The sequence below is a fragment of the Bos indicus genome, chromosome 23 (genome assembly GCF_029378745.1).
Source record: "Bos indicus isolate NIAB-ARS_2022 breed Sahiwal x Tharparkar chromosome 23, NIAB-ARS_B.indTharparkar_mat_pri_1.0, whole genome shotgun sequence".
NCBI classification, from domain to species: Eukaryota; Metazoa; Chordata; class Mammalia; order Artiodactyla; family Bovidae; genus Bos; species Bos indicus.
Window position 1 is genome coordinate 28,363,544 of NC_091782.1, and position 23,788 is coordinate 28,387,331.

At 49.3% G+C, this 23,788-nt stretch overlaps 1 long non-coding RNA gene across 1 annotated transcript; it reads right to left on the bottom strand.

The window, feature by feature from the left end:
• Positions 1 to 6,976: 6,976 nt before the first annotated feature.
• Positions 6,977 to 11,624, bottom strand: LOC139178977 (uncharacterized). The gene is made up of 3 exons (XR_011563421.1): positions 11,272 to 11,624; positions 10,946 to 11,028; positions 6,977 to 7,051 (listed from the first exon to the last, which is right to left on the bottom strand). It is a non-coding gene; the product is annotated as an uncharacterized lncRNA (long non-coding RNA).
• Between the last annotated feature and the right edge of the window lie 12,164 nt (positions 11,625 to 23,788).

A 23,788-nucleotide genomic window follows, 5' to 3' on the forward strand; every position in this document is an offset into this window, starting at 1 on the left:
TAGAGTGCAGACTGGTCGGTGTGGAAGGGAGGGGTGATCAGCTCTTGTGGGGAAAGCACAGGCAGCACTGATGTCAGTGTGAATGGATGATGTGCTGTAGCTGCCGCAAGAGAGCAAGTGGCCTGAGTCCACATTAATGAAGATAGAATACAGAGGCGTCTACACTGATCGTTCCTTCATCTGGTATTTGTTGTGTGCCTGATAGAGGATGCTCTATTTTTGCATCAGTGAAACCTCAGTGAACTAACAGCAGACACCCTTTGTTGGCCTCATGCAGTGTGTTCTGGTGAGGGGGGCAGAGTGAGCCTAATAAGTGAGGGAAGTGTCTGCCTAGAGATTGGCAAGTGCTCTGAGGAAGGTGACCCAGAGTATAAGTGTGTGGGTACAGGGAATGTGGCTGTTTTACTAGGGTGGTCAGTGTAGGCCTCGTTGAGGAGATGATCTTTGAGTAAAGATGTGAAGGACATGAAAGAATGTCCACAAACATGTCTAGGGGTAGTTCTCTCCAGGCAGAGGACCTCCAGTGCAAATGCAGGAGGGCAGGAGAGTGTGTGTTCAAGGAAGAGCCAGGAGGCAGGTGTGGCTAGAGCATCGAGGAATTGACATGAGATCAGTGTCTGGCCAGATCATGTGGGCCTCCAGCATATTAGAAGGTGTCTGATGTCTGTGAAAGATGTGGACTCATAAGATGGTTTGACTAGAAGATGACCTGGTGTGACTGCTCGTTAGAAGCATCAGTCTAACTGCTGAGCAGAATCAGGAGGTGAAGGGTGAGTGATGCAGTGGAGGAGCCTGTAGGATTAGTGCGGTGTCCAGGGTGGGGATGCTGGTGCTCCCCTTGACCCTCATTAGATCTAGACAGTGGGATTGGAGCCTGAGAATCTGCATTTGTAATAAGGTTGGTGCTGATGCTGCTGGTCTTCAGATCACACTTTTAGTAGCAGGAACATACGTAGACCAGGATTCCCACATGCTGTGTATCAGCCTCACACACAGAGGTTGTTAAAGAAGCAATCCTTGGTCTTGTCCTAATACTCTGAGAAGGTGGTTCTGGCGAGAGGCTGAGCATTTCATAATAAGCCCCACAAGCAATTCAATGATCAGCCAATTTAGGAACCCCTGAGGTATACATCAAGTGGCCAGAGATCAGTCTTAAATCTACATTTAAAGCATTTTTTTTCTTCAGAAAGAAAAGGGAATTTATATTGACAATTCATATTGTCAATTATGAGGTGTGATGTTGAGAAATAATGTAGTTCTTATTCCACCTGAAGACTTAGGCAGTGGTTCACAGTTCAGCGTAATGAAATCCTTGCTCTCTGAAACTATTCTCCAGGTTGAGTTTTGCTCACTTATTCTTGGAGCTAACAATGGGATCCAAATAAAGTTAGACATACAGTACTATATATATATGGCTACAGGGGAACAGGATCCAGTGTCCACTCCAGGCCAGGTCCCACAAAGGAAGTTTTGGCCCTGCTGGGGCACAGCGTCACTGCTCACACCGTGAGCCCCTCGTGTTGGGCGAGGACCCCGAGCTGAGGACGGCCATCACTGAGGCTCCTGACAACTGGAGGTGGTGTGACTCCCACTCTCGACACCCTTGTCAGATGCATCCTGCATAGTTCCAGCTTCTCTGTGTCACAACATCCTGAGTAGACTCTGTCATATGGTCACCTGAGTGCTGGGACCTCAGCCTCATGCTGTGTGCTCTGGCAAGAATATTTGGGAGAGTGCGTTTTCTTCTTTAATGGAGGAAGGTGGTCTCTGCCTCCTACCAAGACTCTTTGTGTGTGGAAGTCTCCTAATGTGGAAATGCTCCTAATCAGGTGAGGGGGAGAGAGGGATGGACAAGAATGTCAAATTTCGATTGTTAGAGCAAAGATCTGGAACTGGAACTTGACCTGGTACAATGCAGGCACTTGGGTTTGGCTGAAAGAACAAGTGACTAATAAATGCCATCCGGGGTAGACATCTGCTTGCTTACTTGTTTGTTTTGTTTTCATTGGAGTGTAATTGATTTACAATGCTGTGTCTCTTTCTGCTGTACAATACAGTGAATCACCTATAAATATATTCATTCTTTTCTAGATTCTTTCCACATATACACCATTAGAGAGTGCTGGGTAGAGTTCCCTGTGCTATGCAGTATCCACAGCACTTTAAAGTGCTGCCCAGATGGTGGTGGAGGGAGATCCTCGGAGGATGGCTCTGCTCCAGATGCAGAAGAATCCAGACCAGGTGGGAGCTCGTCAGCAGGGTCCAGGATGACATTTCCAAAAAAGGAAAAACTGATGGAATATCCAAAGTATCTACACTTCTTGAATCATTCATGCAAACAGGGGAATCATTAGAGCTGAATTCCTGAGAGCTTCATAGAACATAATCAGCAAAAACAAAGCCTCATCAAGAGGCTCTTCAGTTCTTCCCTTTCTGCCATTAAAGTGGTATCATGTTCTTATCTGAGGTTGTTGATATTGATTTCTCCTGGCAATCTTGATTCCAACTTGTGATTCATCCAGCCTGGCATTTTGCCTGATGTATTCTGCATATCAGTTAAATAAGCAGGGTGCAATGTACAGCCTTATTATACTCCTTTCCCAATTTTAAACCAGTCCGTAGTTCTGTGTCTGGTTCTACCTGTTGCTTCTTGACCTGCATACAGTTTTCAGGAGAAAAGTAAGGTGGTCTGGTATTCCCATCTCTTTAAGACCATTCAAAAGTTTGTTGTGATCCACACAGTCAAAGGCTTAAGCATAGTCAATGAAGCTGAAGGAAGTGTTTTTCTGGAATTCCCTTGCTTTCTCTGTGATCCAACAAATGCTGGCAATTTGATCTCTGGTTCCTCTGCCTTTTCTAAACCCAGCTTGTACATCTGGAACTTCTCGGTTCACATACTGCTGACGCCTAGCTTGAAGAATTCTGAGCCTAATTTTGCTAGCATGTGAAATGAGTACAATTGTATGGTAGTTTAAACATTCTTTGGCATTGCCCTTCTTAGGGATTGGAATGAAAACTGACCTTTTCCAGTCCTTTGGTTCGCTTCACTTTCTCATATGTAGAAAAGCATTAAATGCTTTCACGGTGAGATCAGCTCCTTGTGACTAGCAGAAAAGCTTTGGAAGATAAGCTTGATTGCACTGAACTCCCCCCTTCACCAAAATCATATATACTGACCTTCCCTCCTTACCTCTGTGGAGCCGTTTCTCAGAGCTATCTGAGGTGCTGTCTCCCAGGCTGCAGTCCTCATTTTGCCCCAAATAAAACTTAACTCACAAGTCTTAAGTTGAGCATCTTTTTAATTGACAAGTGTATCAGTCATGGAAAAGAAAAAGCTGAATGAACTAAGTATGATCAATATGTAAATAGAGTGGGAGCTGAAGGAATGGGAAGCGTGAAAGCATGACTATCAACTATTGCATCAGCCACTGTGCGATGCGACAGACAATGGCTGTGACAGAAAATCAAGCAGCAGTTCTAACAAGGCATCGTGGTTAGAGATTTGGAAATAAAAGCCAAAAGAATCAGCTAAAAAGTATTCAAAGTGGTCACCAACGGGAAAGCAGAAATTGAGAAGAATCAGGATTATAATAAGAGTCTGTATCATGAGAAATCATGCACAGATATTTGACTTCTTAATTTACAGACAAGTGTGCCTTTGGTTAAATAATCACATAAGAAAATGAATGAGGATGAAAGTTTATGCTTAATGAGAGCTGAGTGCAATAAATGACACCTGAGAGTTTACTAAAATGCAAGAACACTCGAAACATGCATGCAAACTGCGTGAATGATGTTAACCTTGAATGAAACCATGAAACAATATATCATCCCATTCAGATACACAGATATGGAATGAGTTCTCTATTCCCATTGCCTTACTGTGCACCAGGCAGGGAGGGAACAGGACCTAACGACGTACTCATCCTGGTGCTCAGCGACCTAGAGGGGTGGGATGGGGGAGGTGGGAGGGAAGTTCCAGAGGGAGGAGATACATGTACACTTATGGCTCATTCACAGTGCTGTATGGCAGAAACCAATACAGTATAATGCAAGTATTCTCCAGTTAAAAATAAAACATAAAATAAAAATAATTAAAAAATAATAAGATAAATAACAGAACACACAAAAAAGAAGAAGTGCTATTAAGACCAGAACTAGGAACTGAATTCAGGCCTCCTGGCAGCAGATTCTAAGCTTCCCCTGTTAAACTGACGGAGCTGGAGTCTGACACGAGGACTGAAATTCTGGGTGTGTGAGGCCATTATGATCAGTTGGCTCTGTCTGGCATTGATCCAGGTCTTGTAGGCTAATAGGCTCTGGGGAAAAAGAAAAACCAATAAATCACTGACCAACTGGGTGCAGAAGAATGCTTTTCATTTCCTCAGAGATTCTCCTTCAGTTGCTTCAAAGTGAGATTCTGCCTTCCTCTGAGGGAAGACACACCTGTTCTTTTTTGCCTCCTTTTTCCCAGCTCTTCTTGCTGGGCTCCTCCCCTAACTCCATCCACATCATCATCTGTCCCTGCTGCCACCACCCTCCACGACAGGGACAGAAGTGACAGGACACAAGGACAAGATCCAGAGCGAAAACCCAAGGCCTTTCTGCCTTGAACCCAGATCCATTCTCTAATGCAACACGAGGCTCCCTCACAGACAGGACCCAGCTCCATGTTCCTCTAGCCCAGGAGTGGACACACACACAGTTCCTTTCTCTCCTCAGCTCTCGGCCTCCTCACCGCACAAGCACCTGCCCCGCGGCTTGGCTCCACCTCAACCCTGACCTCCACCTCCTGCAGCCCCACCCCTCCCCCCAAGCCCTGAGCCAGCAGCTCTGAACTGGAAAGCCCATCCAGAGGCCCAGGGGACAGCAGCCCTGTCTAGAAACATTGGACTGCCACGGACTCTCCCCCTGACCGGACCCTGGAGCACCCCTGGCCTCGCCCCAACCCTCACTCTCGGCCCAGGCCCCTAGGCTGCACTTGGCCTTTCCTGCTCCTTCCGGGGAATCCCAGCTCCACTCCAGTTGCTGGGCTGGGCTGAGGCAGAGCAGGCCCTCCTGCATTGCTCAGCCAGGGAGTCAACCAGGACTCACCCTCACTACCTGCAGGGGATCTGCTTTTCAATGTGGATTGGGGTTCTTGAGAATTTCCCCAGAATGAGGCTGTACCTGGCCCCCTCTGCATCCTGGGACTGCCATCCCACCCTCCACCTCCCAGCGGGAGCGCCCCATTTGAATTCCTGTTTCATTCAATATGTATGGAAATCCTATTAAGGTTTGCCACGTGAAATCATAAACAATTTTATTGAACACTAAAAACTTCAAAAGTGATTTTGAGAAATTAGCACATGATTTTCAGAGTTTTCCCAGCAAATGCCCCAATACATACAAGACAACCATTTCTGCCCCAGAGGCACCAGAACTGATGTTCCCCAGATAAGAACAGGAGAAACTACAGATCTGCTGGGTCCCTGCTCTGGGTGCTACATGGACAGAGTCTGCTGCTGTGAGAACTAACCATCCCTATATGCCCAGGCCGAAGGCCAACTGATAAGGGAATTAGGTTTGGGGATAAGAAACCATGCCCCCAACAAGGCAGCTGACACAGAAGAGGCGGCCTCGACAGAAGGAGCCGAGTCTCTGACACCTTTTTACTGTTCCACGTTCTGCCTTTGCTCTTTGCCACACACAAAGCTCTGCTTCTATTTTCCTCTCCCCTCAACCCACTTGATTATGGGGAAGTAGTCAAAGAGCCCATCCCTTCCTCCACATCTCCAAGGCAGTGACCACCATGAGCAAGGGAACTGACTCAGGGGGGCAGGGTGAGGCCACAGAGAGCAGACCCACTGCCCTGCCCTAAAGAGTATCCCAAGGGGCTAGATAGGAAAAACCTGGAGACAGGATAAAATCAGTGACCCCAGTTGCCTGAGGATTGACTGGTCTCCTCTCTTCAAATGGTCAAGGTTTGTCTACTAGTCCTCCATATTATGGGGAAGGAGAGCCCAGCTAGCATGGGGGCACTTGATGGGAACTAGAGAAAGGTGCAGGCTGGGGGTGACCCAGCAGAAACTGAACTCAGAAGCTAGTTCATGGAGGAGGAGGAATTTGGAAGGCTGCAAGACATCTCCAAGTGGGGCCTGGCCAGGGGACATTACAGCCAGGGCTCTGACCATCCACTGACCCCTAGTTTGAGCCTTATGATGCTTTCACTTGGATTCTTAATAATGACTGAAAACCCAGGGGGGAGAAATGCAGACAGGCACTTAGATCGTCACCTTTCCTCTGAATTCCTCTTCAGTTTTTATCCCCTCCTCACTAGGTACAGACACTTTACTAAAGGTTCTCTCTGATTCCTGGATCACCTAGACCCTCCCAACCAGCACATAATCCTACACATGCTCCCCAGACAAGCCCCAGTGAGCCTGACAGAAAACAAAGAGAGCTCCAAACAGAGCAGGGAGCTGAAATCCTCATCGCTGCCGAATCTCACGCAGAGCACCCCCTGCCCAGATTTCTCACCTGGCCTCCCTGTAGCTGATGCTGTCTTCCTCTTCTTAATATAACAATAGACACAAAATCCGATGATAAAAACAACAGCAACAGAAACGCTCACGATCCACCATGAGCTCTGGTGCGCCAGGGTCTTTCCTGAAAAAGGACCTTATTATATTCAACCCGGGCACCCCAGAGCCACAACCTGCTCTCCTCTCCCTGACCCTGGCCTCTGACCCTCCCAGGGTCACAACTGCCTCCAGGCTCACCCCAGTCTCACCCAAGGGTGGGAGGTGTGTGCTGTGATTTCCGCAGTGTTCCACAATGCACTTGACCCGAAGCTCCTCTCCTTGGGGAATTCTTATGGTCACCCAGGTGTAGCAGGTCCCATTCCCATCACGCAGGACATCCCCAAACTCCTGGGCGTCCCGGCTCATGGGTTCTTCGTCCCGAAACCAGACCACTGACATATTGCAAGGAAAGAAGTCAAAAGCCTCACATGTGAGGTAGACCATGCCCTCTGAGTCCTTTCTGCAGGTCACATTCACGGCTGGGGGCTCTGTGGGGAGAAAGCACAGAGCCAGTGAGGCCCGCGGCCAAGCCCTGCTCTCTCAAGGAAGACAGAGTGCACAGAGCTGCTCCTCCCACTGTCCACCTCTGGCTGAGCCCTCATCCCCCCAGGCCTGCTCCAAGTTCTGCACCCTGGGGCCCGAGTCCTCTGGCGGGAAGGGGGCGGGGGTGGGATGGGCCTCACTCTCTTGGGACCACTGTTGATGCTGGGGAGGGGGCTGTGAAGGGTGGGCTCCTGGGGATTAGAGGGAATTTTCTGGATCAGGCAGTCTGGGAGCCAGAGGCCCACCCCCATCCAAGGCCCTCCTCTGCTGCCTGACACCTACCTCCCCTCGTACAGTTTCTGTCGGAGGACCCGCTGCTCCCCTGGACGATTGTCACAGGGGCAGTTCATGCCCCGCCACCCACCCAGCTTTCTACAGTGGATTTAACAGAACAGGAAAGAAACCCCAGGACACCACGCCAACAGAGCACATACGTGCCCAGAGGACAGGGAGGGTCTCCGTGGGCAAGTCAGGATGGGAGGATTTAAGAACAGGGGCAGAGGAAGGGCCTGGCCCAGTGTCAGTACCTGTCCTCTCCGTGAAGCTTGCTCCCCTCCATGTCTTCCCTGTGCTGCTGAACTCACAGACCCCACTTCCTCATCCCCACCCTAAATTCAGAGGAGAGAGGCCCACGCTCTGGGTCGCACACCTTCCAGGAAAATGGCCCACAGCACTCTTGCCCCCTCTCCACTATCATCTCCTTTCTCCTCCTGCAGGGACAGGATTTTTTCTAGAAGTTTTCTGAGTTCCTTCCAGGTTGCATTCAAGTCCGTGTACTCTGTCTCCAACGTCTCTGCTGCCAGTTTTTCAGCCCACCGTCCCCAGGGCTCTGCCCTGCCTTTTTTGTGATCATAGTGCAGGAAGGCCTGACGATCCAAGTATCCCTCAGCAAAAAACCTGGACTGCACAAAGCCATCCCAGGAAAGCACAGTCATGTTGTATAAAAGACTGTGGGATCCTGGGGAAGGAGGAACCACAGATGAAGCTGCTTTCTGGAGACAAGTGCACATCAGATGTTTCACAGACAAGTTCTGTGTCCTGACCTGCTCCAGGTGCTGAGGATGCAGAACATGCATGTGTACAAGGGACCAGAATGAGGATTTCCATACAGGAAAACAGGAAAGAGAAGGAGGGAGAGGGGAGGGAAAGAGAAGGAGGAGTGGAGGGGGAGGGTGGAGATGGACACACGTGTAGGACAAGCGCCAGGACAGGGAGGCACCGGCTCCCTAAGGGTCCAGGGAGGAGGCCAAGGGGAGAGGCAGGAAGAGCAGGGTGAGGGGAGGTGGAGTCAGAGGGAGGGAAGGGCAGTGTCAGACCCAGGACCAGAGGGATCCCTGCTCAGAGGGGGGCCAGGTGAGATGGAGAGAGAGGGCTGCTGCCCCTGGTGCAGGCTCATCATGGACAAGGTGGGCTCCAGGGAGGGTGAGGCAGGAGGCAGAGGGGCCTGAGGGGCTGGGCTGTGGCCCCAAGAGAGATGAAGGTGGGCCGGTAACCTGAGGGAGGTGAAGGAGTGGGTCTGGGCGCAGAGTGGAAAGAGGCATGGTGAGGCCCCAGGTGGGGAGGTGGCTGCACCTGCCAGTGTCCCCTGGGAGAGGAGGCAGTGCCATGAGCATAAGGGTCATGGAGAATTAAAATATCGGAGTGGCAAGAGAAGATAGAACTGAAAGCCAAGGTGCACACTGGGAAGCACCTACATGGTGGGAGGGGCTGGAGGGAGTGAGGTCACACCTCCACAGAGGGTTCGGGCCAGGCAGCCAGCAAGCAGGGGGTGGGGGCCTGGGAGAAGACTCCCTGTAGGAAAAGCCTGCTGACCAAGTGGCACAAACAAGGATTTCGGATACAAGATTGAGATAGTGAGAGTCCACTGGGGTCGTGGAACCAAAGAGAGGGTGATGAAGGCTAAGGAGGTGGGCAGTGGACCACGGGCAGTATTCCTACTGTGGGGGAAGGGAAGAGACTGCAGAGAAGACGTGGTGAGGGCCTGGGATTGAGGGGCAAGGGGTGAGCATGGCTCAGGGGTGACCCCCCCGCCTTGGGTTAAGGTAAAGACAGAAGAGGAGGGATGCCCTGGGTGAGGGAGGTGGAGATTCTGGGCACCATGGGGCCTGTGATTGATGAGAACTTGGTGAGGGCCCAAGGCAGTCGGACAAGGGTGGGAGCAGGGCAAGGTGTCATGGGGGGAACTGCAGACGGACCAGGGCAAGAGGACTCCAGCACCTGAGGCTCGGGGAGTGGAGGAATCCAGAGGGTGAGGTTTAGGATGCAGGAGTGGGGAGGGGCCGTGTTGGGGGAAAGGCTCCCCTTGGATGAGGGCCAAGAGCAGGTGCCTGCACGGGGGGAGAGGGGGCGGAGGTAAGAGGATGGGTGTCAAGTGGGGGACAGGTCCTCCCCCAGGGGCTGGGCACTGTGCTCAAGGCCCAGGGATCATTGGCAGGAGAGCTCCGCCTGGTGAAATAGCGCAGAGGCTGGAGAGGAAAATTCATGGGTAAAAGTCATCCCAAGAAAAGTAAGGCTAGTGAAAGCTGAGGGGAGGAAGGAGCCTTGCAGGTGACTGATCCTCCCAGGAAAAGACCCATGAGGGGAGGGGAGGGACCTGTAGTGGGAAAAGGGATGAGGGTGGGGACGCCCTAGGAAGAGATCAGAGAGCGGTAGAGAGGAGAGGGCAGCAGGGAGGGGAGGGGGCAGGACCGAGGGGGGAGGGCAAATCCTGAGGGGGCTCGAGGGCCAGCAAGGGAGGAGGTAAGGAGAGATTCAGTTGTGGGACCACAGGCACAGCGGAAAATTAGAGTTCACGTTAGTGGGGGAGGGGGGACCACGGAAATCGCGGGAAGAATCCTTTGGTCCCAAAGCCCTCAGACCTAACCTCCGTCAGTGATTCAGGAGCCGCCACAGTGCCCATAGCAGTAGGAAGAGTGTGGATCGAGCTTGCCCCTCCTCAGAAGCCCTGGTCACTAGAAAAAGAGCCTTAACTCTCGGGGCTGAGGACCCCTGAGCGCCGCCAACCTGGAAACTCCTTGTTTCCGGCGTCCAGAAATGAGAAGAGACCGCAGAGCTAAGAATAGGAGAGGACAGCTTTCAGGGGCATAAGAGGGCGCCCCACAGACGGCTAAGAAGTGATCGCCTGAGCCTGGGACCTGGAAAAAAACGCCATTCAAGAGAGCAACAGGGCGGGGCGGTGGCGGGGCGGGAAGCGGCAGGGAGCGGAGTGGGGACCAGGCTGCCTTGCCAATCAGGAGAATCTGAGGACTGAGGCAGGTGATGAGGACACCGGGGAGGGCAGGTGGGGCAGGGAGAGCAGAGGCTAGGAACTGGAAAGAGACTGAAACGCGGGATGCAGTGCTCGCCACACGCCGTGTGAAGCTCCCGGCCGCTCCTAGACCTTTCACCTCCCCGCCCCCCACCTTCCTCCCACCCCCACCCCCAACTCCTCTATTCGCTCACCCCCAGCCGCAATTGAGACGATCCCCGCGACGCTCACCGAATCCCCTCGAATACTAACCACCCGAACCCCTGACCCAGCCCGGACTCCGTCCAGACTGACACCTCAATGAACCTCACTCACCGGCGGCGTTACCCAGGAGCACAAAAAAGGCAAGGCCGTCTAGAAACAGCCAGACACGAGACAGCCCCATGGCCCAGATCTTGTCTGCCCGCCAGAGGCTCCGGGACCCAAGGAAAGCTGGCGGACCCTAGGAACCGCGGCGGAGAACTGAGCTGTGGGGAAGTCGGGCGGACAAATCTATTCACCACGCCGGTGCCCTAGCCCCGCCCGCCAGGCCCCGCCCCCGGCCCCGCCCCGCCCCGCCCCGGCCCCTCTGCTTGGTTAGCCCGTCTCTTACCGGCTTCCCTGGTGGCTCAGACGGTAAAAGCATCTTTCTGCAATGAGGAGACCTGGGTTCGATCCCTGGGTTGGGAAGATCCCCTAGATAAGGAAAAGAATACTCCAGTATTCTTGCCTGGAAAATCCCATGGATGGCGGAGCCTGATGGGCTACTGTCCATGGGGTCGCAAAGAGTCGGACACGACTGAGCGACTTCACTTCACTTCACTTCCGCTCCTCAGTTCAGTTCAGTTCAGTTCAGTCGCTCAGTCGTGTCCAACTCTTTGCGACCCCATGAACAGCAGCACGGGTCTTCCCTGTCCATCACCAATTCCCGGAGCTTACCCAAACTCATGTCCATTGAGTCGGTGATGCCATCCAACGCTCTCATCCCCTGTCGTCCCCTTCTCCTCCTGCCCTCAATTTTTCCCAGCATCAGGGTCTTTTCCAGTGAGTCAGCTCTTCACATCAGGTGGCCAAAGTATTGGAGTTTCAGCTTCAACATCAGTCTTTCCAATGAATACCCAGGACTGATCTTTAGGATGGACTGGTTGGATCTCCTTGCAGTCCAAGGGACTCTCAAGAGTCTTCTCCAACACCACAGTTCAAAAGCATCAATTCTTCTTCGGCACTCAGCTTTCTTTATAGTCCAACTCTTACATCCATACATGACTACTGGAAAAATCATAGCCTTGACTAGACAGACCTTTGTGGCAAAGTAATGTCTCTGCTTTTTAATATGCTGTCTAGATTGGTCATAACTTTCCTTCCAAGGACTAAGCCTCTTTTAATTTCATGGCTGCAGTCACCATCTGCAGTAATTTTAAAAGCCTGAAGGCTAGAAAAGCCAAGGAGGTGAGACAGAGGGTGAGCTTTAGAGACATCTCAATGTTTCCGGCTCTTCCTTTAGTCACGACTTCTCTTCCAACCCAACCCACCTCCACCTCCCTCCACCTCGCACAGCAGAGTTACTGGCGAAAGTCTACTGAGACCAGCCAGGGTCTTCCCCGGTGGTCCAGTGGTTAAGAATCCGCCTGCCAGAACAGGGGACACGGGTTCCATACCTGGCCTGGGAAGATCCCACATGCCTCGGGGCAACTAAGCCTGCGCACAGCAACAACTCAACCCTTGAGCTGCAATCACTGAAGCCAGAGTGCCCTAGAACTCCTGCTCCACAAGGGAAAGTCACCTTAAATGAGAAGCCCGTTCAGCCCAACTAGAGAGCAGTCCTCACCCTCTGCAACGAAAGAAGGCCCAGCCAAGCAAGGAACAACCTAGGTGCCACAGGGAAGAATCACTGCAGCTGAGAAAACAAATAAAAAGTCTACTGAGACCAGATTTGTAGATTTCAGCAACTCTGCCTCTCAGAAGTCACTACCCCAGATGAATGACCAAACCCTTCTCTCTCTCTTCTTTCATTTTTTAAAAAATTTATTTTTAATCGGAGGACACCTGCTTTACAATGGTTGGTTTCTGCTGTACAACAGCATGAATCAGCCATAAATATACATACATCCCCTCCCTCTAATCTCCTTCTCCTCCTCTGACTGACTGCTATGTGTCTTCTGGTGGCCTCATCCTATAAGTATCTGCATTCTCCCAAGGAGACTCTTCGTTCAGCCCCTGGGGAATCACAGGTTCAGTGAGATGACTCCCTATGATACACTCCAATACCAGCCTCTCCAGATTCCCTTTTCAAGCTGCCTCAGTATGTCTGCACCTCTGGGCCCATCCTCCCCTCAAACCCAACAGGACTACAAGCAAACTCCGCACACCAGCCTCTCCTAGTTCTCTTTAAGCATCTCCAGCTTGGTCCCTTCTGATCCCCTTTCCCCTCCCTCTCATGGATTCACAGTCAGCTCCTCCAACCCCTTTTCAATCCCACAACAGCTACCTTAGTCCAAGCTTTCACCTACCACAGCCTAGAGAACTGCAAAGGCTTCCTAAACACAGGTCTGTCCCCAGTTATTACCATAATGTCCCAAGCCATCCACAGCTGCCCCACCTGCAGATTAACACACAACGTCTCTACTCCATCTTAAGTGGAAGCTGCCACAACCAGCTAGGTGGCACCATATTCCATTTCTCTGTGACAATAAGGATGCCACTGCTTACACATCACTCTCCTATGGGTTACTCTCCTCTGCCTTCCAGCCCATCAGAACAACACATCCTAAAAGAACATCCCAATTAGATGGTGGTAGGGGTGGCACAACCTTGGGATCATACTAAAAACTACCTGTTTGCTTTTTGTTTTTTTGCTTTTATGTTTTTTTTTTTCCCTTTCTTTAACTGTTTGCTTTAAAAGGGTGAATTAAGTGATATATGAACTATATTTCAAATATAACAATAATGCCATCCTGAAAGTCTTCTTCTACTGAAATGCCATCCTGAAAGTCTTCTTCTACTGAAAGATGTCCCCAAAGCACATCTTTTGGTCTTTGGAATATGTACACCATGGTCCTCAAACTTGACTGCTTATAGAACCACCTGGAGAGTTTTTACTGTCTGTATCTCTAGGCCATGGCCAAAACCAACTGAATTAGTATCCCTTGGGTTGGGCCTAGGCTTCCTATCCTTTAAAGCCCCCTCAGTGATTCCAGTTTTAGAATAATTGGTCTAGCCCTTGTTGAAACCTCCCTGATGGAACAAAGTGTGCCCTGCCTTGAACCCCATCTGATCATTTTATACATCCCCCCCATTAGACAATGAGTCACTCTGGGATCAGGACCTGTGTTCATTTCATGTTTGTGTCCCTGCAAATGCTTTTAAAAAGTTGTTCTCTGCCTCTCATTACTAACCATTCCACTAAGATCCTTATGCAATACTTTTGCTGTGGACCCAAATGTCATGCCTCAGAAAGTGTTAACATTTCTTAGATTTCACATCATTTTTGTTAATTACTTTGACCATCATAATTTATGTAGCAGGTCAGAGATTGGGTCCTGTCCCATCCCAGAGAGATTCTTTTTCACTGCTAAAGCTCACAAGTGAAAGCGGACCTCCCCCAGAGTAGTAGAGTGGATGGAGTCTGCCTCCCAATGCAGGGAACATGGGTTCCATCCTTGGTCTGGGAAGATTCCACATGCCCGGGGGGGGGGGGGGGGGGGGAGCGGCAACTGAGCCCCCTGTACCACAACTGGGCTTCCCTGGTGGCTCAGACAGTAAAGCCTCTGTTGTAATGCAGGGGACCTGGGTTCGATTCCTGGGTCGGGAAGATCCCTGAAGAAGGAAATGGCAACCACTCCAGTACTCTTGCCTGGAAAATTCTATGGATGGAGAAGCCTGGTAGGCTACAGTCCACGGGGTCCCAAAGAGTCGGACAGGACTGAGCAACTTCACTGGTTCACAACTACTGAACCCCGCCTCCCAGCTCTAGACTGTCTCCTGGCAACTAGAGAAGCCCCCTGCGCAGCAACAAAGACTCAGAGCAACCAGAAAGAAAGAAATAAGTAGTGAAGGTATAGACAGGCAGATGGGAAGCCAGCTCTCCTGACAGCTAGACAAGCCCTTTCCTCCAAGTCAGTCTTCCTTCCAAGACTTAATGGGTGTGGCTGCTCCAACAAACTGGTTCACTTAGGTGAACCCTCTCTCTCTCCCCTCAAGACTTTTCATACTAACGTTAACATGCTACGTTTGTTTCCCAGCATTTCGGGATGATTGTAATGAGAGATAAAGCCAACTACTCTCCGTGGGAAGTAAGACTCCAGATTTGGGGGGCTCGCCTGGATTTAGCCGTGGCCGCCTCCTCCCCCATCACACGTAGCAGCTAGTCGGGTGTGCTCGCCTGGATTTAGCCGTGGGCCGCCTCCTCCCCCATCACACGTAGCAGCTAGTCCGGTGTACCAAGTGCTTTTCCTCCGCCCACCGGGCCTCCAGACTCCCCTGCTTTACTCTATAAACTACTTTTTCTCCATTCTTCCTTTTGTACCCCTGGACTCACCGGCACACGGGCCTCCTTCTCTCCGCTGATCTCTGGTACCCACTACAGGGTTGGGAAAGGAAACAGAAAACGATCCGAGAGTTGGGAGTTTTACATAATCCAGGGCGGAGCTCGGCGAACCCTCAGAAGGTCACCCCTCCCCTCAACTCTGGTTTAAAGGGGAAGAAACGCTGTTCGTGGATTAAAAAAAAAAAAAAAGGCAGAATGAAGGAATTTATGGGCAGGTTTGGGAGGAGTGAGCTGCCTTAGGTTTCCGGTCTCAAACTGCTCAACATCTGCAGGCTGCAGGCTGTGAAAACGCAGATCTGCCCGGATCCGCGGAAATTTCCAGTCGTAGGTCCGAAGGGAGATCCCGGAACCCGACTTATTTCAAGCACCCTCTGGGTCGATTCTGAATAGGGAGATACTTTTCCGAGCCCTGAGCCCACGAGGTCGCTCTTGAATTGTAGGATCCAAGTACATTCCCTAGCGCCTCGCGTCGCCTCTGGAAGGAAAGCGCCCGCCGCGGAGCTGGCCTTCGAATCCCGTCCGCCCACCCCAGAGGAAAGCAAAAACTGAGGATCCAGGAAAACATACAACTAGCCCAGTGTGACTTTCTTCAAAGACCAGGGTGAAAAAAAAAAAAGAAAAAAAAAATTACCAAAAAAAAAAAAAAAAAAAGACCAGGGTGCCTTCGTGAAATGATACAATAGCTGCAGAGTCTTGCAGATGCTGGCAAAATGCCAGGTGTGAGCTCCGACTTGGGCCTTGGGTCTTGACCAGTCCCAGATGAGTGACGTGTGCTTGAAAATGGGGGGATAAACTGTAAAGGTGAGAGTGGAAAAGGAGGGAGGGAAGGGGGAAAAGGTTGAAAAAGATAAGAGAAAGGGAGAAAAAAGCTACAGGGGAGATGAATTTTTAACAGTGTAATTTATGATTTCTAACATATTTATTCTTTATCTAGATCTGTCTTTTATTCAAAGTTTGCCATAACTGTTTGATCTCTGTCTAAATGCATAAGTAGACGGCTGTTTTTGTTCCTGCCTAACCACTGGGGAGTAAATTGCCCAGTCTCTCCCTCCAGATGTCCAAGGCATAGCTCTCAGCAAAAAGACAAGGTGTCTTATTTCTTTTGTTTACCTAACCAAAGGACTCATTCCAAGAGATTTATATGTTAAAAATCAACTTTGAAAGTACATACTTTACAATAAAACACCTGTTTGAAACATAGAGCTGGCTGAGTTCTGGCAATTTACATGCCCATGTGACCATTACCACGATGAAGATGAAGAACTGCTGTTGTTTAGTCGCTAAGTTGTGTGCAGCTCTTTGCGACCCCATGGACAGTAGCCTGTCAGGTTCCTCTGTTCATGAGATTTTCCAGACAAGGATACTGAAGTGGGTTACCATTTCCTTCTCCATGGGATCTTCCCAAACCATGGATCGCACCTGGGTCTCCTGCAGTGGTGAGTGGGTTCTTCACCACTGAACCACCAGAGAAGTCCCAGAGCCACCTAGGGTGAATGTCAAATTCCCTCAAAGAAATATCATTAAGAGAAAATCTTTGTGACACTTTAAGCCCACACAAATGCTTTAAAACAGAACCAACACCAGAAAACCAAAATCCTAGTTCAGATGAGATCTCTGAAGCTGGCTAAATTCTTTGTGGGATGTGTTAGGTAGAAAGGATAACTCTGTTTAGGGCTATAGCTCAGTAGCCCCTACATCCTGGGAGCCTCAGAAAGGACCCTGGATTTTTCAGCTACCCACAGTGAGGTCATTCCTGGGGCAAAAGTAGAATCTCCTTGAATTCCTGAGGATTTTACATTTATTCAGTGACATTGTGGGTGTTGATTTCATCTTTGAATATTTTGAAATTAATTTGCTTTGACTCTAAATAAGAACCGGAAACAGGAAGCCAGGAACTGATCTTGAACCATTGCCCCACCCATGACTCATGCAATAATCCTAAGAGTTTTTGAGCCAACAAAATCCATGGTTAGATAAACAGTAAATTCTCCTTTTCAACATGTTTCAGATATCCCAGCTTACCTAGTAAGGTTCTAACTGAACCCCAGACTTAACATTTAAAATTTATATTCTTGTTGGCACTGATTTTTATTTTTAAAAGTGTTTGGTTGTGCTGGGTCTTCGTTGCTGCATGGACTTTTCTCTAGTTGTGGTGAATGGGGGCTACTTTCTAGCGGCAGGGCACAAGCCTCTCATTGCTGTAGATTTTCTTGCTGCAGAGCACAGGTTCTAGGGCGCACGGGCTTCAGTATTTGCTGGCACATGGGCTCAGTAGTTGAGGCTCCTAGGCTCTAGGGCACAGGCTCAACAGATGTGGTGCATGGGCCTGTTTCCCTAAGGCATGTGGGATCTTCCCCAGATCCAGGATCAAACCTGTGTCTCCTGCCTTGGAAGGCTGATTCCTTACCACTGAGCCACCAGGGAAGCCCTGATTTTTAAATAATTCCTGTATTTTACGATGAGTTTGTTGCAGTAAGCTGTTGCAGCCTGGCAGAGCAGAGACCAGAATCTGCCCCATGACTCAAGGATACTGCAAACTATGCCCTCGTGATTGTCCTAGTAAGCATGCAAATGGCGGGACGTGCTCTCTGCTCCCTTCACTGCCTACCCCTGTGTCTGTCCCCATGGAAACAAAACAAGATGTTTCCTGATCAAGTGCAGAGCCTTAACTTGACTCTTTATGGTGCGCTAATCAAACTCCCCAGTATAGCTATTCCCTAATGATCTGATATGACTTCTGCCAATAAAAGTGCAGGCTGAAAAGAGCCATTTTGTCTTCCTGCCATGGAGAGCAAGGCCCCCCTGACTCTCCCGCTTGCCAAATTATATGTGTCTGTCTTTTCATTATGCGCTCGCCCCCCATTTCAGGTCTCTCTCACCCACTGTGCTGGACAGGGCAGTAAGCCATCTGAAATTACCCGTAAAATTAAGTGAATAGATGTGTAGTTCTTCACTGGCTTTTCTGCTAACATCGTCTTTAAAATGTATCAACACTGAAATCCAGTCACTTCTCACACCTCTACGGCTTCCATTCGAGAACCATCCTCTCCTCAGGAGTAACAGGCTAGTCTTCCAGGTGGGCTCCCTGCCCTGCTGTCTATTACCCACATAACAGCAGACAAGATCCTTTTTCTTTTCTTTTTAATGAATGGCATCTTCCTCTGTGTCTATGTACTTGTCGCACCGGTCCGCCTTCACCGCCTGTGGCTCTCTCACAGCAGGAGGGCGTCTCTGGAGTATCTATTTGGCACACTGGCTCCCCTTCACCGCTTGTGGCTCTCTCACAGCAGGAGGCTTCTCTGGAGGTGCGGCTGCAGCTCAGGAGTTGTGGCCTGTGGGCTTAGTTGCTCCCCAGCCCCGTGGGATCTTAGCTTCCTGAGCAGGGAGAGTTTCCTGCATTGGAAGGCAGATTTTTAACTACTGGACTGCAGGGAATGATCTTTTAAACTGACCTTTTAAAAGACGCCATGATCTGTTAAGCTGTGAATTAGAGCATGTCCTCACCACCACACCCCAAAGAACACTGCAGTGTCTACCCTTCTTAGAATGAACTCCCACCCCCTCACCACTGTGTCCAAGCCCCTCATGACAGGGCCCCTCTGGCCGCCCTAGCCTCAGTCCACCGGTCTCAGCCCAGCTCCTCCGACTACGCACACGGGCCTCTAACACTGCTCGGCTCCTGCCCAGGCTCCTGGCCCTGCTGTGACTCCCCAAATGTACCCCTTCTCCAGAAACTCACCTGGTTGGCACCCCACTTCCATTCAGTTCTCTGGGTCCAGTGGCCCAAGGTCAAGGCCTCAGAAGTGCGATGTCTGACAAACCCTGAATTATTGGCCCTGCCATCGCCACTACCAATCTTCTGGCCCAGCCATAATTTTCTCCAGAGGCAGTTATCAGTGATACCAGAATATATGTTTTTGTCATCTGTATCATTGAAATATATATTCTTTAAAGAAGAACCTTGGGGCTTCCGTGATGGTCCAGTAGATAAGAATCCATTTGCCAATGCAGAGGCATGGGTTTCATCCCTGGTCCGGGAAGATTCCTCAGGCAATGCAGCAACTGAGCCATGTGCCTCAGCCACTGAGCCTGAGTGTCCAACTACTGAAGCCTGTGCGCCTAGAGCCTGTGCTCACAGCAGGAGAGCCCTACTTGCTGCCACTAGAGAAAGCCTGCTCACAGCAACAAAGACCCAGCACAGCCATAAAGAAATATGTGCTGGGGCTTAGTTGCTCAGCTTGTGTCCCACTCTTTGTGACCCCATGGACTGTAGCCAGCTAGGCTCCTCTCTCCATGGGGATTCTCCAGGCAAGAATACTAGAGGTGGGTTGCCATGCCCCTCCTCCAGGGGATCTTCCCAACCCAGGGATCAAACCCAGGTTTCCTGCATTGCTGTTACTATAGGCAAATATAGTAGCCTGCCGCAGGGAACCCTGTCCCTCATCCTTCTGACCCTTAGACTAAAGTGCCTTTGTTTTACATCACAGGGAGATAACCTGAGCCTGCCCATCTGTGGAGGGACTGTGACGTTCTTGGGTTCTTTGTGTGGGAAATAGCACCACTTGTCTGATGCTTAGCAGTGTGGCTCAGAAGTTCATGAAGGGGCAGGGGGTGGGGGCAGAGGGGGGCAGGAATCACGGATAGCTGTGGCATCTTTGTTTACTGATATGGCAGGAGATATTCCATTTCATACCACCTCTGAAATAGCTGTAAGGAAGCAAAACTAACAACCTCCCCTGCCTGAGGCTTGCCATTCTAAGAGATGTTTGCAAGAATTAAGTAGTCTTTTTACTTTGTTTCCTCACAGCACCCCCATCTCTGATCCATAAAAGAACCTGGCATCCAGGGCCTCAACAAGATGGTTATTTTAGAGACATTAGTCTGCCATCTTCTTGGGCAGTCGGCTCTCCAAATAAAGTCGGATCCTTGCCTTGACACCTTGTCCTCTTGGATTATTGGCCTATTGTGTGGCGTGCAGAGAGAGCTTGGACTCAGTTACAGTAGTACACACTGGAAAATGTAGGGTGGGTTCAAGCCAAAGGGTATGGTAAGAAAGATTTGAGACAGGCCAAGAGGGGTGGGCTGACCAGCGAAGGGTAAACTTTTGGTAAGAAGTAAACTTCAGAAAGAGAAGGAAAATATAGGGTGTGGGAGAGATGCCTCAGAGAAGAAAGAGCTGAGCAAGTTGGACCAAATACAGGGGCATGCCTCGCACGGTATGTCAGGGTGAGCAAGCGTAATCTGTCAGGGTGAACTAACATGACAGGTGGGGGGACAGCAGAGAAGACTGAAAAAGAAAAATCTGTATACTGCTGAGAAGGACAGAGTATAAAAACATACTCGAAAGGTAAGTGTCATGTGGGCTACAGCAGGGCACAACCATACCTGACAGAGAATGGAAAGGCTAAATAAATACAGAAGTGATGAGGCACAGAAGGCTTGGGTAAGGTGAGATGGAGCTGGAAAGGGTAATAAATAAAAGTTGAGTCTAAATGTTGACCCCCCGATGAAACTAAGAAGAATCTGTTCCCATTAACTCATTACAAGAATTATGTGGAATATAGTTGTGGTTGATGTGGGTTTTCAATATTGGTAGCATATATTAAGCAGGTCCCAATATTGATTGGACCTCCTGGAGAAGGCAATGGCACCCCACTCCAGTACTCTTGCCTGGAAAATCCCATGGATGGAGAGCCTAGTAGGCTGAAGTACATGGGGTCGCTAAGAGTTGGACACGACTGAGCGACTTCACTTCACTTTCAATATTGATTATCCCAAATTCTCAGGGTCCTACATCAAGGTGTTCATCAACACGTTACCAATCACAGAATTCTATTCTGCCGTTGGTCCTTAAACCTGCACAGTTGTTAAAATATATATATATTAGAAAAACAGGAACCTGTCTATTTGTCACGCCCTTTTATCTCTCGAATCTAGAACAGTCCCAGTGCATAGTAGGGGTTCAATAAGTAGGGGTTGACCATAGGCTGGCACAGTGCTTTCAAAAAGCAATTGAAAACATGTAGGCTGCCAGTGTGCTCCAGTCGCCGCAGCTGTGTCTTGACTCTTTTTGACCCTATTGACTGTTGCCTGCCGGGCTTCTCTGTCCCATGGGATTCTCCAGGCAAGAACACATGGGTGGGTTGCCACGCCCTCCTCCAGGGGATCTTCCTGATCCAGGGATTGAACCTGCATCTCCTGTGTCTCCTGTACTGCAAGTAGATTCTTTACTATCACTCGAATCACCCTGGGTAAGCACCCCCAAAACATGTATGACAAGCCTTAAAAATATTCATGCAAAACTTTCCTGGTGATCCAGTAGTTAAGACCACCATGTAATCCAGGCGACCCTGGCCCAGGAAGTAGTATCCCACATGCGGGCACAGTTAAGCCAGTGCACTGCAGCTACTGAGCCTGGAGCTCCTGGACCCACCCACAGCTAGAGAGTCAGGGTGCCACAACAAAAGATCCTGCCAGGACTGAGACCTGATGCAGCCCCACAAAAAAATGTTCATGTTCTTTGACCCAGTAATTTTTACTCAAGAAATCCATCATTTTAAAATAAAATAGAGAATAATGTTTAGGTATGCAAATTTTATTTAAAAAAATGTTGGCCATGCCAGGTGGCTTAGCAGTATCTCAGTTCCCCAACCAGGCATCGAAACTGGGCCTGTGCAGTGAAAGCTCTGAATCCCAACTAGACCACAGAGGAACACCCTCAGGGTAAGAATATTAATCAAGGAATTCCCTGGTGGTCCAGTGGTTAAGACTAGGCACTCTCACTGCTGTGTCCTGAGTTCAATCCCAGTTTGGGGAACTGAGATTCTGCAAGCCATGAGGGCAACCAAAAATAAAAAATAAATTAATCAAACTTTATTTGTAAAGGTAGAAAAAAGATACAGAAGAGTGGGTATTTTTTTTTTTTAGGAAATAGTATACAGCTGGTAAAAGTTTTTAAGGAGAGTTTATAATATATAAAGTTATTTATTGATTATAATGAAGTTTTCAAAAATAAGATTCAAAATAATTCATAATGCATAACTACAGCTATGCAGTCCTGTATAGACACGAAAATACATGGGAAGCAGTTTGTGCAACTGAGCGTAGCTAAGAAGTGATGATCTGCCAAAGAGCTCACCATGTCCCTCCCGTGGAGACATTAGATGGTTTAGTATCTTTCTGCTTTTATTTATTTTTGTATATTGTTTGTGACTGCACAAGGTTTATTTTTAAATATGATTAGTTAGTTAGCCAGTTACTGTTGTCTGTGCTGGGTCTTCACTGCTCAACGGGCTTTCTCTAGTTGCGGGAGCTGGGGCTCCTCTCTGCTTGTGGTGCACGGGCCCCTCTTGCTTGTGGTGCACGGGCCTCTCATTGTGGCGGCTTCTCTTCTTGGGGAGCAGGGCTCTTGGGTGAGCAGGCTTCGGTACTTGTGGCACAGGTGCTCAGGAGTTTCGGCTCCTGGTCTCTAGAGCACAGGCTCAATAGTTGTGGTGCATGGGCTTAGTTGCTCCAAGGCATGTGGGATCTTCCTGGCTTAGAGACCAAAGCCCTGTCTCCTGCATTAGCAGGCAGATTCTTTACCACTGAGCCACTAAGGAAGCCCCTGACTTTTCTAATGGATAAAATACTTATTATAATGTATTAAAATGTGCAAAATGAAGTTTTAATGAAAAAAATTCAACTCTCCTTTCCCAACTCACATTTGAAACATCTCTCCTCTGACATCACGGGGCAGAAATCCGTAATGATGGTCCTCCAGGGGAAAGAATTGAACTCTTCCCCCGCAATCCGTGATCCATTCTTGGATTTGGAAGTCAGCTGAGCAATGAAGGCAACACTAAGAATGCCATCTATTCTTGGGCTTCCCTGGTGGCTCAGATGGTAAAGAATCTGCCTACAAATGCAGGAGACCTGGGTTCGATCTCTGTGTCAGGACGATCCTCTGGAGAAGGAAATGGCACAAAGTACTCCAGTATTCTTGCCTGAAGAATTTACGGTCAGAGGAGCCTGGGGGGTATAGTCCATGGGGTCCAAAGTGTTGGACATGACTGAGAGATGTTCACTCACTCGTAAGATCTTACCATCAACTATTGATTACTGATTGTTACACTAATTTTAATCTCACCACACCTGAGACGGTAGAATGGATTCTTTCATTTTCACAGCTTGAGGATCTGAGTCCCTGAGATACTAAATGTGTGGCCTGGATTCCCAGAAAATGTTGACCTTGAAACTTAGATGACTCTGGACTTCCTGGGAAGCCACCTAGGCACAACCTGGGTGACAGATGAGTGAGTCATTCAGCATGGAGTGTGGGTTCCTAGCATTCTTGGAGGGGTCTATAGTTTTCCACCTGAAGAATCCTGCACATACTAAGACTATATTCTCTCTCTCCTCCTTCCATGTCAAGCAAGCTTTTCTTTAAAAATGCAAAGATAACTTCCCTAATATTAAGGCCAACCCGAGTCCCCCTATACCCCACTCCACCCCATGACTCATCCCAATTGCTAATCTAAATTTCAGTGAAACTACCTCAGGGTTGTAGTTGAGCATGTGGATCCAGGACAGAAGTTATTTGGGCATTTGGACTTGGCTGATCTGGAAGGCAGTCCTGAAAGTTGATATTTTATTCTAGATGGATTTTGGGAAGGGATGGAAATGCCTGATGAGAGAAGACAGGAGAAGATTCAAAAGCAAAGCCCAGTGAGCTCTGGGTTCCAACAAAAGGACTTGGAAAACCTGCCAGCCATCTGGGCTTATACTTTCGAGTTTCAATTCCTTCTCAATTATAGACCATTCATTTGGCAAACATGTACTAAATATCTACTATATGTTGCCGCTGCTTTTAGAAGGAACTGGGGCTGATGGAACCTCACTCTCTGGCACTCAAGGTTGGTCAGTCTTGCT